Here is a 15,628-nt window from a genome sequence, read left to right on the forward strand (position 1 = left end):
GTCAAAAAACCCAAGAGGGTGAGATCTGAGTGAGGATGTCTCAGGTGTGTTACAGTGTCTTGAAAAAAAAAAAATATTAAATGTGCAGTGATTGTTTTGTCCAAGGTTTGACAAACATTGGTAATGTTCTTCTCCCACCCTTTTCTTGCCAGCCTCTGTCTCATCCTCTTCATCCATCCCCACAAGCACCTCCCTTCAAAATCCTCCTGGAGAGATGTCGCTCCTTACCCCTCTCCCAGAGCACCCCGATGGGGCTGGACCAGCTGGGCTGGAGGAGGCGGCTGTTACTGAGCACAGGCGGTGAGTAGCTTTGGGCTGTTTTACTCCCAGATACACCTTTCAGTCCCACGGGTCCTACAGAGCAAGACAAGGGCAGCAGTGGGTTGAAGTCAGAAACTGGCTTGGGTTTGCATCCACGTTTGGTATCAGTCTCCATGGCAAACGCTTGCCATTTGGGATAGTGGTGGATGCTCTCGATAAGCTCAGATCACAGCTCGGGTCTGACGTTCGTTTGGAAACGTAGGGCAGCAGCAGAAAGCTTGCATCTTGCTTGGGTACTCTTGATCAAAAAGAGAGTGTCACAGACCAGCGACTGTGATGAACTATCCTCTGGAGAGCCTGGTTATCGTAACTGTAATTTGTCCTGTTCAAAATGACCCTAGAGGAGAGCACTACAAGATGCATTTGCTGGAAAAGCGTTGTGTTGGCAGGTAAACAGGCTGATGGCTGAATAGGTGACGTCATTTTTGAACCTCTAATTAGAAAGATTGATAATGAGAGTGAGGAAATTTATTTCCTGAAGGACACCTGCTGTCGCCCAAAATCCTGTAATTTGGCTGCGTACGGGCGTGGGAACGCTGCCAGGCTGTGCTGGCGTCGCTAAAGAGCGCCCTGGGGATCCAAAGAGTTAATGCGTGGTGGCAGCACATCAGGAGTGAGCAGGACCGGGGAGGAAGAGGTGAGGCAGCTGCCTCTTTCGCTGGTGGCCCTTCCGTAGGGGTGCGCACGTTTCTAGCGCGTGGGGAGCAGCACACGCATCTCTCAAAAACGCGAGCGTTACTGTGTTTGCACGTTGCTCGTGAGTGCTACTATGTCGGCACATTGCCTCCGGAGCCCGGTATCATCCTCCTGCTATAATCAGCGCTCGCGCTGCGGCTTGATTTGCTACGAGTCTAGAAAGTGAAACGCGGGCTGCTAAAAATAGCAGCAGGCTGCCTACGTCAGCATCACGTTTGGGAAATGGGGCTCCGTGCAATCTCTCTCCCAGCAACGCCGGCAGAAAAGCAGGATTGCTGCCCACCCAGGCCAGATCCAAGCAGGATCTCGGCTCTGGTGCTGTCCTGGGCAGCAGCGGAGCCCCCATCTTTGCAATTTGGGAGCAGCGTTAGGCTCGTGGCTGTGAATTTATTAATTAGCCTGTGCGTGTGAGTCAGACCGACGCTCCMTGTCCTGACTTGCCTGATTGCAAAGTGCTCCAGGGTCCTCGGCGGGCTGGCAGAGGGAAGCCGCAGCTCTGTGGCCCTACAGAAAACCTACGGGGTCAAGAATTAGAGGGTTTTCATTTGCTTACGCTGCTGGTGAGGGACAGTCCTTCGGCCCCGTCCCTTAGGAGGGGGCCTGCCTGCAGGGGAAAGGGTTCGCGGCCGCGGCTCTGGCGGGTTGCGCTCGCTCTGGGCTCGTGGCCTGCGATGCTCCGCGGTCTGCAGCACGTGCRCCTTGCCCTGTAAGGGAAGGGTGACCTGAACCGCAGGCGCGCGGGGTCCGGGGTGTTCATCTCCACTCTCCCAAAGCCTGTCACCACTTGCCCTGTTGCTGGCCGGTTTTGGGGCCCACAGGATTAACTCATGGGAAACCTCTGCCTGGGTTAGAGGTGGATCCAAAAGAAGAAAATTAGGGTYGTGCATCTTTTAGGCAAGAACTGCGGAATTTGGCTGCTTTCTGGAGATGCTTTTCTCACCGAAAGGGATGACGAGCCTCCAGGGGATGCAAACACACATGGGCATGTATATGCATGCACACACACACATCTATACATCCCACGTGCTGCCTGGTCCGACTCGGGAGCCGGCGCTGGCAGCTGCTGGGGTGGGGGACACATGGTGCTTGCCGCTGGCTTCTTCCTGCTGTCAGCTATCGCTCCACGCTAGAGGGATGCGAAGGGTCCACTGGAGGATGGGATTAAAACCCAACACTGCCCAGTGTTGGAGGGAAACACCCCCGTCTCGCTTGGAACGACGGCGTCGCCCCCAAAAGGGTGGGACAGGGTGGCGAGCTGGAAAGTCAGTTTGATTAGAAGAGCAGAGCTTAGTTTTGAAAGTGAAGTTGCTAGTCCTCCTCCACCACGTGCCTCCTCTTCCCAAGCCGGGTTTGTGTTTGGTATGTTCCCTCTGTAGGGCCAAGCTGCGATTTGGGGGAAGTGGTGCAACTTGCTTAAAACTGGACCAGAACTGCGTCTGCAAGCGCTTGGCCTGAAATGCTTGGGATGAGAAAACTCTCCCAGCTTCTTTGAAAAAACAGGTTTTTATAGACACTTTCATTGTTGGGTTTTTTTTTTTCCCCCTGCATAAATTTGAGGAGCTTTTCTCTTTTTCAAGGCGTTGCATCACGTAGACCCCGGTGACTGTGAAGCTGGGATTTCTGCCGCTCCCAGGCTGCAGAAGTGCTGTTAGCAGCTACGACCCAAGGAGCTGCCGCACTTTTAATAGCGGTGCACGCAGATTATACGCTGGTGCTGCCCGGCGCTTCTGCGAGAGCGTTCGCACCCAGCCTGCCTGACCGTACCTGCTCGCGCCGCCTCCGAATTCGGCTCTTAGTTTGTGCCTGCGTTTCTGTAGTGCCCGAGCTGCGCTATTTTTCTTGTATCCCAAGAGCACCGAATAAAGCACCTAAATATACTCCCTGCTCTCTTTTTATTTTTTGCTAAAGGAGAGGTTGAACTGAGCCTCTTGCAAACAGTTTTGTTTCTCTCATTTGAAAGAACAGCCTCCGCCCCCAGCCTGAGCTCAAGCACAGCATTTATCTTTTGTCATTCCTTTTCCTTTTTTTTTTTTTTTCCCGGTGGATTTTCTCCTGGCAGCTGAGAACGACCTGGGTTCAAAGACGCTGGAGGTGCGCAGGGACTGCAGGAACGGTGGCAGCCGATGGAAACCCCTGAAGCCTGGAGCTGAGCAGCTGCTGGTGGATAAAGTAAGGCGCTGTTTGAGCTGTCCCTTCTGCTGCTGCAGGGGTGGCATTTCTCTCCCGCGTGTTTAGCCTCGGAAACTAGCAATCTGCTCGAGTAAAAGCTTCCTGAATCCCTGGTTCCTTTAGCCACCGGTGGGGATTTTTTGGGGGTTATGAGCGTTACTTTGTAGCAACGAAAGAAGGGGAGCATTAAGCTTTTTCTGCCAAAATAGTTTCCCTCTGCTCTATTTTGGAGGCTTTATGGGCCGACAGAGGTGTCGGGCCCCCCTTTCCTTTGGCCGAGCGCTCCTCGCGCGTGGAGCGCGCTGTGACATTTCAAATCACCTGTAGATCTGCTATGCGATTTTGATTATTTTTTTTCTTTCTTTTTAACCGTGTGTCCTTTGGGTTTGGGTCTGTCACCAGCTGTGTCATCTCTGTGACGTATTTATGTGCCTGCTTCTTTCCCCAAGTGTTTTGCTAATAGAGGTGCAATCCAGGAGGGTTTTTTTTGTGGATGATGATCTCCGCGGGGGGAGTAAAAGCTGTTGGGGGGCTGGGGATGCCCCTGCCTCTCTCTGGGAATGAAAAAAAACTGCGGGAAAGATGGCAAAATCTCCTGCCGTTGGCTGATGCGCTTCCTTGCTTGGGCGTGGAGTTGTTTCTCCTCTGCGCGGTGCCTTGTGTGCCATGTCTGGAAGCCTTGGTTGTCCCACGGTCGTCTTTGGGATGCGTCTCCTGTGCGAGTCCGGTTTCACCAGTACCCAGCGTGTAAGGCTCTGGGCTGTCTGCAACACGGTAGATTTGCTAGCTCGTGTCTAACGTGATGCGAGGAGAGGTGGCTAGTGAACAGGCCAGGAGAGGTCTCACCCTTGTTGTTCCTCGGGGGCAGGTGAACAGAGGATGAGCTGGAAGCCAGAAACGGGGAGTTTATCCCCTGAAAAGAAGGGAAAACGGACCATCTGCAGCTGGGTCTCTGCAGCTCCTTATTCCTGTCCCTCCGTACTAGTCCGCTATTGTTGACGTTTTCCCTTTGACGTCTGCTGAGCTGCCTTCCCGACCCGCGACTTCCAGGGAGGACCCAACCTCTGGGCATTTGGTTTTCCACGATAGAAGCAGTAAGCTGGCCATGAGTGAGTCTCACAGTTTTAGTGGGCTTAGATACAAGTCGGAGGGAGCTGGACTTTTCCCTCCCTTCCCTTGTGTCCTGCTCTGCTTCCTGTGGTTTGCAGGTTCCTCGTCTACATCTGTACCAGACATGGATTGCCTCTTTCCACTTGGGAAGGCCGTTCTGGTTGTAGGGGTGCGGAACATCTAAGCTTCTAGCTTGACACGTGACCTAATACCAACAGAGCTGTTCATGCTCTGGGGCAGAATAAAGGAAGGCAATGATAACGTTCCCGTGGCGTTGCTGTTACAGCAATGAAGTGTCCTGCTGCACAGTATGTAAGCCCTACCTAGGAATACCATCAGTTGTGTTATATCATATAAAACATTTCCGTATTCAGGAGCTGGTGCTGACTGATGCATGGCTATGTTTGGTCCAGCTTAATAAATCAAATCCTTTCTTAATCTGTTAAGAGGAACCGTACGTTTTGCAGCCTCGATAGCCATCCTTCAGGCCCCGCTCTGAGGCCAAGGTGCCGTTGTGTTGTGGCACGGTATTGCTGCTGAATGCATGAAAAACAAGATGGCCTGTGCTCTGAGTCATCTGAATACACGGACCTATTTCTGACTGAGCCTAGAGACGGGAAATTAGAGCATCCTTACAAAGGCAGGTGAAAATTAAAACTCCAGCAAACTAAAAATACTACTGAAGTCTGGGAATGGATAGCTAAGAAGCTTTCCTTCTCCACTGGTGGTATCAACAGAGGATCTGGAAATGGAAAGGGAAATGAGCTTCTCAACTGCTTCTAAATGAGCACAGAGACCAGTGTGTGAGGTTCGGCTCGGATGCAGCCGTGCCAAAGACCTGCGCGTCACAGGGCCGGGGAATTGTTTTTGGGTGCTGATCAAGACGCCCTTGGAGACTTGTTCACTGCTGCCGTTAGGCAGCTTGTTGCTTGGCTTGAATTACAGCGAATAAGCAGGTGTGTGAAACCAGTGCTGGGGTTTATAAATCAGAAGCACTGTGTTTATCCTGCTCTTGCAGTTCTTTATAAATGTGGCTAACAATAGCAGAGCTTGAAAATCCATTTGTCACCTCTGTCCCAAGCTGAGTGAAGATCTATGGGTCTGTAAATCACCTCCTTGCCAGAAGGAAATTTCTTCTTTGACGAGATTTATAAATTTGAGTAAAGATTTGTGGGCTTGGGTATCTCTTGTCAAATCCATTCATTGGCAGCTGAAGACCAGCCAAGTGGCTAGATCTAGCACAGAAAGGAGTGATTTATACTTCCAAACCAGAGGCCAGGCTCTTGGAGAAACTGTGTCTGATTTCCATCCTGAGTGGGAATGTGTGAGGTGGAGAGAGAGCAAGAGGGCGCTGACAAAACATTGGTCAAGACCATAAAATGTCACATCTGGAAACTGTGTTGATGACTTTGCAACTAGCTGCATCTTCATGTGCCTGCCTAGACAGCAGGGATGGCTGCTCTTAGAAGCCAAGCTGTCTCCCTTCATGGTACTTCTCCATTGCGCCTGAGGGCAGGAAAAGAAGAGCAAAATGCAATTGGAGAAGGAAGTGATGGCAGCAGGAAAGGAGAGAAAGGGAAGCATCTCATTCTGTGCTGCATCTCCCATTCACCCTAGGAGTGCACACATGCACACACACCCTCCTGTGTTTTTTCTTATTGCCCATGACTCTCTTCTCCTCTCCGTCATGCCCGAGCTGTCCTAACAAATGAGTATCTGCAACTTTGGACACAGGTTTTAGAAGTTTCCAGTGGGGTAGGTAAACTTTATTATCCCACTTCTTAGGTGGGGATGGGTAAACTGAAGCACCAGAGGGTGGTACATGCAGAGCCATGCACAAATTTTTTATTCTCTCCTAATTTCAAGAAGCGGGAAAAAAGTAAACTGGGGTCAAGTTGAGTCTTCTTTTAAAAGCTCTTGGTATTTTTTTAAGTACGTTTCTCTGCCTGGAGAGTAACTTTGAATTGAAGTAGTTTTTATGCAAAACATCTTGTTTTAATCCTTAGCTTGTCCGCAACCTTTGCTTTTATGTGAGCAGTTTGGCACAATTGGGACCAGCTTGCACAGGACCTCCAGGTTCCCAAATCTGCAGTCTTTGCAGTAGAAAGCTGAAATGCCAAAGAGTAACCAGAAAGGCTGTCCTAGCTCTGATAGGGCCCTTGGTACCTCTCACCATACCTCTGTGCTATGTTCTCAAGCAGGTCCTACCAGTTGGGACCAGTGACAGGTCCTGGGGTAGAAATTGGTTACTTTCTCCAGCACCAGAGCAATTTTGGCAGATATTTTATGGGTCTGAATGGCGGAAGTACAGGTTGACAGTCCCATCCTGAAATGGCTTCATTCTGACCCAAATTGCTGGCCTCTGCTGTTATATAGGAAGGGACTTGTTGCTCCTAGTTAGCTGTCTGACCAAAGTTAGTCATCTCGGCTCCCTCCATAGGCAAGTGCTGGGGGAATGTACTCCAGGAGGAGAATTCAGCCCATCCCAAAATCTAAACCATCCCCTCGAGAATTGTAGGCATGGGTGTATTAGCTTGCTGGGTCCTATCTGTGAAGGGAGCATACATGTCTAGAGATTTAACTTTTAGTCTTCAACTTAGCAAAGATGAATCTTCTCCCAAACTTTCCTCTTCTCTGCTTCTTCCCCACCTCCTGTACAGTGTAGTCTYGTACAAGGGGCTAAAGCACAGATTTATATGCTGGATGAAGCCACGCTCTCATTACTTAACTGAGGATGGAAACCTTGCCTCCATATCAAAGCCAGCTTCTTTGGCATCACTTGTACAAATAGCAGGCAGCCTACAGACCTGCTGCACAAAGCGACTGAACATTCACAAAACCCCACCAGCCCAACCTGTCCTTGCTCCTCTCCGAGTCACGAGCTCTTTTTGGAGGCTGGTGGGGGGCTGCCATTGCAATACTGGTGGATGTGTGAGCCACACGCACCAGTCCTTGGCTCCCCAGCGCTAATTCCCCACCGGGATGTCTATCGGGAGCAGAAAATTCAAGCAACATGCAGCGTCTGAGAGAACAGTGAAGGGAAGGTTGATTTGGGTTGTCTTGCTCATACTGTGTTGCGCTGAATAGGGCATGCTGCTTGGTATTCTGTACCAGCTGGCCTGCTTTCTATTTTTATCTTCTACGTAATGCTGAGTGAGCATTTTGTTTGGTGGGGTTGGGTTTTTTTTCCCCTGTTTGAAATGTGTCCTGCGCCATGTTTCTCTTGCCTTACTGCTTTGAGGAGGAAGGGGGTGTGGAAGAGGTTGTAGACTGCTGCATTCTGATACGTGAGCTGGATTTAATCACAGTGACTTTTTTTTTTTTTTTTTAGTTCTTCTGTCCGTATGAATAGGCTCAGAGAAAAGCATAGTCCCATTGCTTTATTTGGGCTAAATAGTTTAAATATCAGTGCGCTGGTGACCCGAGGTTTATATAAACCTATGGGGGGCTGCCAAGAAAACGCATCCTCTTCTAATCTCTCTTCCCTCGCTTCAAACATTCAGTACTTCTCCTGCCAGGGTATGTCTGATATGTATATTTTCTGGAGTTTGTTTTATATCTTAATAAACCTTATTATGCTGTGCTACTTAACAGTGTTCTGAAATCTTTAAATGTATTTTTTTCCTTTATCTTCCTCCTTGAAGCCACTCTAGGTGTTTATAAACACATTTCTTCCAAGTTCTGAAAAACTCTGTCTGTGCAGCGTTGTGAGAAAAAAAAAACTTGCTCATTCAAGGAGGAAACAGCAGTTAAGTCCAAGCTGCCAGACCCTGATGCACCTGCCTCGGAGCCTCATGACTTTCTAATGGCGTCATATGCTGCCCATGTGTCCGCGTGAACTGTGCTCAGTGAGGCTCTCTGAATTAGTGGGGGCTGCAGCAGCGGTGGGGGCTTCAGCACCTGAGGTCCAATGCGTCTGATCCAATTTAGTTTATGAACTTGTCAGAGCATGAAGAACATTGAATGAATGTGTATAGTCTACTGTGAACTCCAGGTCATCCGTAAAGCGATTTGCATCCGTTTCGCGTGAATGGACCATACTTTGAACTTACTCTCCAGTGACTGGGATGAATGTAAGTGCAAAATAGGCTTTAAGATTGCTTGTACCAAGAGTGAGCAGAAATTATGAACTTAACCTGGTCTGGCTGTTTTGTTTTGCTTAGGAATAACATGTGAGAGTGCTGTGTTTCTGTACAGAGCAGCGCTGGTCTCAAACGTGAGCCTTGATTGGTGTTACACCAAGAGTACCATAGCATAGATGTTTCTCCACAGCCCCTAGGGACAGACGAGGCTTGAGCAAGCGTGAATCCTTACTGGAAGGAGAAGCTTCAAGTGACGAAACAGCGAGCTTTGAGTTGTGAGTTTCTGTTCTGGATAGCGAAAGAGAGAGATTTGACGTTCCTTTTTTGAAGAAATTCTCAGCTCTTTAGAGGTTATATATAAGCTTATATTAAGAAAGATCTCAGCTTCCAGTTGATGGTCTTTACAGTGTAATTGAACCTCGGGTTGTTTTCTGTGCCCCTGCAGATGGTGGGTACTACATCCTACAATAGCAATAAACGTGTGTGGTGGTGACTGTACATAATCAACTCTTCTACAGTTCAAATTAAGCTCTCCATCCTCATCTTAAATATCAGCGAAGAAGGGATCTTTTTCCTATTGCTCAGTAGTTCCACCTTGATTGTTCTGCTTCAACTTATTACTCAGCTCTGTCACTGAGTTTCACTCTGGGATACGGTTTATACAAAAGAAGCTTTAATGTAACCTCAATTCGTGTTGCATTGCTAAAACCTTAATGACAATTTGCTTGGCAGCAGTATATACCCTGTGTGGTTTGGCCTTCCCCAGTGCACTATGTTCTCAATAAACCAAAGTCCATGTTAGGTGTAGCATGAAAAATCTCTGAGTAAATATTGGAACAAATGCTTTTGTAGTGCTTCCTAAGCTCTGGCTGCATTTGGAATTCAAGGCTACTGCAGTGTCATGAGTATTTAGCTGAGTAAGAGCTAAATTTGGGAGAGAAAGGCGAAAGCGCAGGTCATAGCCTAAAAATCTCCTCTTCTGTCACTATTGAGATGCTATTCTGAGATGCATCTTCCATACAAAAGTACCGTTGAAGCCAGAGGTCACTGGGTATGTGAATACATCTTGGCTCTGAGGAAAAACTCATTAAGGGATAGAAAGGAAGTCCTCTGAGAGATGAGGTCTGAAGTGCTTCACCGTGCATCATCAAACCGATGTGTCTGAAGGCGATTCCCCTTCAGCTCTCACGATGGAGAGCTGCACTGTGGAAGTGGGAGGGCTGATGTCCAACCCCAATGTTGTCGTGAGCTCTGTGCAATTCAGCAATGAGTCCAATGCGGTTGGTTTACTTCTGTTGGTCCCACTGGAAGGAAGATCTGTGACCATCCCCTCTACTCCTTCCCACATCTCCTTCAGTCTGATGGTAGTCATGTAATTTGGGGGGGGTACATCCAGAAGCAAACAAATACAGTGCACCTGGCCACAGTGTAATGTGCTTTGGTTAGCATGTGAAAATCGGGGCTTGCAGGTAAGGTTCAGTTGCTTTGGGTGGATTTTGCTCTGCATTTTGAAATTCAGAAGCTGAAGTGGAGTTTGGGTAATGCATTGCCCCGGTCACTACTACAGGTAGGAGTAAATGGTCTAGCTTTTCCCTGGTTTTGTTCTATAGAATTGTGATGCTTTTATACCTGAAATGAACTTGGTACATTAACCAAACGCTGCRCATGTACTTGGAGAATGAGGAGTATAAAATTAACAGGATGAGAAGCTGCAAAGGGAACTTGGATATTATATCCGTGAAACCACGTGGCCTGGACTGAGCTTCTAGATGAATCAGGGAGTCTCTTAATCTTCATCTCTTAATTGACTGCAGAGAATATAGAGGATAATTTCCCTAATAAATCTCTTTCAGTCTCTAATATCTAGGGATATATATTATCCTGTTGTCCAAAAATCTTGAGAGATTGGTCTTATTGGAACTAGAATAGACATTCATGTTAGCTGTGTCTGGTGTGATGGGGTCAGTGGTTGCACTCCTGTGCAGCTGGAAAAAAAGACCAAATAATAGCTGGTTGCAGTGCAGTGGTGTCCTTGAGCTTTTACCAGTATTAAATGCTGTTTAGCCATTGTAATACCAAGACACATTGTGCATCAGTCTATGGAGAGTAGCCATGAAATAAACTTGTAAGGGAAAAGTTGGAACAAGTAAGGTGCAATGGGTTCAGGCTGTCATGCTGCGTTAGTGTCCCCTGGATCCATCCAGCTTTGTGGAGGAGAGTTCAGCAGAAAACCACCGAGGCTGGAAAGGGCTAGTGGGATGAGGGGGAGGAACGGGGACAGTAGCTGTCATGCCTGGCTGACGACTTAGGCATGAGTCAGAGAAGGACTTCCACAGGCGAGGGATGTGGCTGAGTCAGGAGGGGGACTCACAAGAGCAGTTTCTGTATCCGAGCCTTGGACTGTTCTTCCCGCTCTGATGTCTTGCAGCATCCCATCACACCCGAGCAGTTTCTCATCCACAAGGGAATTGTGCTTTGCAAATGGGTGTTTGGGCTGCGCCTGGCTGGGTGCTTGTGCCTGGATTGCCTACGCTTGTGGAGAAGAGCCTTGGCTGCTTCGCCAGCTGTGGGGGCTTGGCCCAGCACTGCATGGTGCGAGCGGCTGTGTTAACACAACCTTTGAAGGGTATGGGAGGTTGTAGAGCCTGAACCACCTTGAGCCAGCATCAGAGAAACTACCCCCTTGTTGGGGATGTAGCTCAAAGCCTGTATGCTATTTGGGACCATCTTCAGAGGGCTCCTTGGGCACTGGTTGATTGCCAGGCCTTGGACCATTCTTGTCCTCAGGAATGGATTTAACTTGAGTTGCATGTGGACAGCTGTTGTGGCACGGGTCACTTCCCAGGTCAAGACGTGTTTTTGTGCAAATCTGCATGCAAACGAAGTTTGGCCTTTTCCAGTTCTGTCCGCCTGTCATTGCTTAGTGTGGTGGTGTCAAATTTTGGATGCCTCCCCAGTGATGCTCTATATGATCTAGTAAAGGATAGAAAGCAAAGTAAAATAATTGCTGCGAGCTGGAAGAGGACTGACGTCAAGTGTGGTCTGAGAGCGGGGTGCCCAGAGAAGCAGATTCCCCAAAGGGAGATGAGTCAGTACCGAATGCTTCCCCTTTACACTCCTCCTCGCACAAGAACTTGCATGTCTGAAAGCAAAAATACCTCTACCACTGCTCTTCCTATGACGGGTCCTCCTCTGCTTGCTCTCTTGACACACTTCCCAAATTTTTAGGTGAGTTCAGCCACTGACTGGGGAAACAAGCAGCTCCCGCTGGAGCCAGGCTACAATTTGTGATTGCCTTTTAAAGGGGACTTGGTATGCCATAGGTGTAGGCAGCTCCCCTGCCATGTTTGGATGTGGAATGGCTGGGTCAAATCAGTGTCAGCGTAATGCCGGAGAAGGGACTGAACTGAATAGCAAGCAGGGCGCTGCGGAGCGCTGGCTCGGGTGCCTTGCTGCAGTCGTGCTCTGTTCTGGAGGGGCTGCAGCCAGCTGGTGTCCTTTACTGCCCTTAGAAAGCGGGGAAGGGAAAATAGCAAACGGTAAATTAAAGCTGGCCGTGGGGACTGCAATTCACTGATTCATTCGCAGGGTGACCCAGCTACGCGTGCCGCTACCCACGCTATCTACCTGCTGCGCCTGCCTGAAGCGTTACCTGCCTTTCCCGTTTGGACTCTTGACCTCTTTGTTAACTCTTCCTTGCAGCAGGGAGCCAAGAGCCTTCTTGAGTCTTTAATATGGAGGTAGAGCCAATTAAAAGCTTGGGCAGAGGAAAAAGAGGGTTGTTTAAGACAAACTGAAGCTTTTCCAAGACTTCACCGTAGCAGTGATGCCTTCGGTCCTTTGCAATGCCATTAGTGTTCTTGGACTTGCGTAGGGCTGTGCTGGTGGAAGCTGTCTTGCGCATTTGCTTTTGTCTTGTTATTGTTGACTCCCAGATGTTCAAGTGTTTGGGCAACTGGTGGCTAGAGCACCTTCAGTAGACTTCTGCTGTGTTTGCAATACAGGAGACTGGTTCTCTGCGATGTGAGACTTTCAGTTCCACATCAACTCTACAAAATGCTCTGGAAACGATTAAGAAGCTAATGCAATCTTTTGCAACCTAGTATATTATTTTATCTCCATCAGGCCTGCTGAACAGGATATCGTCAGGTGTTTTCCCTGTAACTGCATAGTGTGGTGCTTGCTGCCTAACTCCCCGGCTGTTACATGGTGCAGCACAATCGGCCAACCAACACCATGAGTGGAGCTACCACGACGTGGTGTTCTGGAGCAGTGTAAGAAAGGAGGTTTCCAGACTCTCCTATCTCTGGCAGCCCAGTGGTTTGTTCAGCTGAGAAATTTCCTCCTAGAGAGGGGGCGGAAGACCTGTTCCCCAGGAAGGTCTTGGTCCCTGCTGCTTACTGAGGCAGTGTTTTATACGGGACCAAGCTGCTCATGGTGTTAAATCATTTATCATTGTAGAGCCAATGGGTTTGTAAAGTGAATTGCCCCAAGGTCTTCCAGTGTTGGATGCAGCGGTGGATGAAGGTGGTGGATGGGCAGGAGGGAGGCAGAGAGTGGAGGCAGATATCTCAAATAGAAAACGATTTCTGCTTGCTTTTCCCGTTGCCCACGAGCACGCGTGGCAGAACGAATGGCGGTGAGATGAGTAGAAGGGATCGCCTCTCGCTGCGGGAATCTGCTGCCTCAGGAAACCGCGCGCCACATCACGGGGCAGGGTCTTCAAAGAGGAAAATACCTCTGCATGGCAACGATCCTGCCCAAACGTAGTGTTCTCTCTCGGGCAACACCATCCTTGGAGACAAAGCCAGGAGCAGAGTAGGAATGTGAAGGTGTGGTACTTCCAAAGCAAGGGCATGCTGAGATAAAAATGGTCAATTCTCCTGCCTCAAGGCATCACTAGAGAAGGCTCCCCAGGTCAGGACGATGTTCAGGCCCACCTCTACAGCATTTTGCAGTGACAAAGCTCTTATGGAAATGAATTTGTTCTCCCCTGAAGTACTGGAAGTACTTCTGCCCGTAGTTGGAGGCTGGGCAGGAAGAACCAGGGGCTGGATCTATTTGTGCACAGTTTATTTCCCTGTGCTGTTTAATCAGGTTTAATCTTTCTCTTCTACAGTATCTCACTTTTATTTTTGCACTGGACAAATATCAAATATTCCTCAGGATGGGTCTTTGGTTACCGCGCGGCTTTGGCAGGTGAGAACTGTCCGAGCTGACACACTCGATTCATCTGCTGTTTTGAGCTCCATCCTTAACCGTTGGTGATAAGTTTGCATTTCCTATGGATGATATTTCAGGCTGACCTGAGTCGTTACAAGTCAGGTTGAGAGTGGATCAGGTGTTTCAAATTTGTGTAGAATGGTTGTCGTCTTGTATGAGTTTCATTTCATCTTTTCTGTTTTGATACTGTCTCAGCAAAACAGCGGGGGGAATTAGGCAACAAAACCCCACGTCCCAGCTGGCCATCACTGAAGAATTTGGTTTGCGTCTTGCTACAGCATTTTACAAGCTCTTCTGCAGAAAGATTTTTTTTTTTCCTACTTTTTTTTTTTCCCTGAAGATAACGGCAAAGTGAACTTTACAAGCACTTCTCGGGAGTCAGACATTTCCCAGCTATTATTTTGCAAACTATTAGAGCGGCAGATCATGAGGTGGGAACCCAGTTAGGCAAACAAAGCCACGTCACTCTTGGCCAAAAATAGCTCCAGCACATGTGCATTAAGGTGGAAATGAAGGCTTTGGGTGTACGTACAGCAAACGGCAAGGGGAGGGAGGGGAAGCTGCAGCTTTCTGTTCAGAGCCTCTCAGGAGATATTTAGAGAAAGTGCATTTTCCGGAGACGAGCAGAGTATTACTGCTTACAATTCCAGCGGTATAGGAGTTACTGCCTCTCTTATACAGAAAGGGGACTAGGTTTTTGAGAGACGGCGCTTTGTTCTCAGGGGTGTTAATCATTTTTAACACCTGCGTCCCACGCAGAGCATGTGGAGATGCTAGGGAAGAGTTCAGAATTGTGGCTTTTCCCTTTTTCTTTCTTCTCTTTCCTTCCTTTAGCCAGTCCGTCTCCAGAACAGTGCAGGCTTGTTCTCTCCTCCAGCGTTGCCCGGTCCGAGTCTCAGCCAGCCGGTCGGCCCCTCGCTGCGGGAGAGTTTCACATCTCATCGCGGAGAAATTGCCCCTGCTACTTGGCTTAAGCGTTCATCTGTTTTCATTTTGGCCTCATCCAGCAAGGCAATACCCTAAATAATTTTGCCAGAGAGTTCCACTTGCTATTTGCTCTGTGCTTACAGACGTGCTGGCTATTAAGCTTACCCTGTGTTTGCAGCAGGGACGGAGTCCAGCCTCCTTTAATATGCTGCATTTACACGCCACAGGCTTAAAATAAAATTTTTTCTTTCTCCTATAGTATCGTTATGTTGGTCTGCCTTTGCAGTGATATGCTTAATTGCAGCTTGCTGTCTAGCTGTTAGGAGATTGCATAGCACTGCTGGCCCAAGGTATCATTTTGGGTACGTAAAGGAGATAAARTCATAACTCAGGTGTGGAAAATCCTGCTCGTACATGTGCAGATGTGGTTTCTCCTTGGATAAAAGCCCCCTGTTTATGAAGACTTGCAATTCCTTATCTTGCAGTACTTTCTCCGGGATGAGTCCAAAGGGGCCTATAAAGCTGCATGAAGACTTGCTGTCTCCTGCAAGGGGGGAAGTGATTCCCGATGCTGTTCGTTACCTGTTCCTCACGGATTTTTCTTTCTCCTCTCTCAATTAGAAATCTTGTTCAAATTATATTCATGCAGAATTGTGAGTACCTGTCAGAGTAGCTTGCTTAACCTGTTCAAATACAAGTTCCCCATTTCTGCTTCTCTTCTTTCCAAAGGTGTGTATGAAATCATTCTCCTGCAAAAATCCCCAAATACAGATTTTGTTTGTTTGGGGTTTTTTCCCCCTTCTTGTTCTGGCATATGTATATCTGGGAAACTAAGGTAAAGAAATGAACCTTTTAAGTATTAGGATGCTTTGCCTGCTCCAGACCGGAGCATTTTACCAATAGGATTCCCAGGCATGTTGCTTTTTAGCTGTGCCAATTGGAGCATTGCGGTATTCCAAAATAGCTGACCCCAGCTGAAAATCAGCACGCACAACTACACACACGCACTAAAAAGGAATATTAGCGCCAATTTATAGGCCTGTCAATTAAACAAGACCACTAAGAGTCTCGGCGTATGTCTGAGAGGTTAAGTGCTGTGG

At 48.3% G+C, this 15,628-nt stretch overlaps 1 protein-coding gene across 1 annotated transcript in view; it reads left to right on the forward strand.

Annotated features, from left to right (window-relative positions):
- Positions 1-3,143: 3,143 nt before the first annotated feature.
- Positions 3,144-15,628, forward strand: part of ARHGEF9 (Cdc42 guanine nucleotide exchange factor 9) — a 162,998-nt gene continuing 150,513 nt past the window's right edge. Inside the window, exon 1 of the mRNA XM_026086292.1 lies at positions 3,144-3,186. The gene's annotated coding sequence lies outside the window, so the exon portion shown is untranslated. The remainder of the gene's footprint in view (positions 3,187-15,628) is intronic.

This window comes from Apteryx rowi, unplaced genomic scaffold (assembly GCF_003343035.1).
Source record: "Apteryx rowi isolate R43461 unplaced genomic scaffold, aptRow1 scaffold_69, whole genome shotgun sequence".
Taxonomy (NCBI): Eukaryota; Metazoa; Chordata; class Aves; order Apterygiformes; family Apterygidae; genus Apteryx; species Apteryx rowi.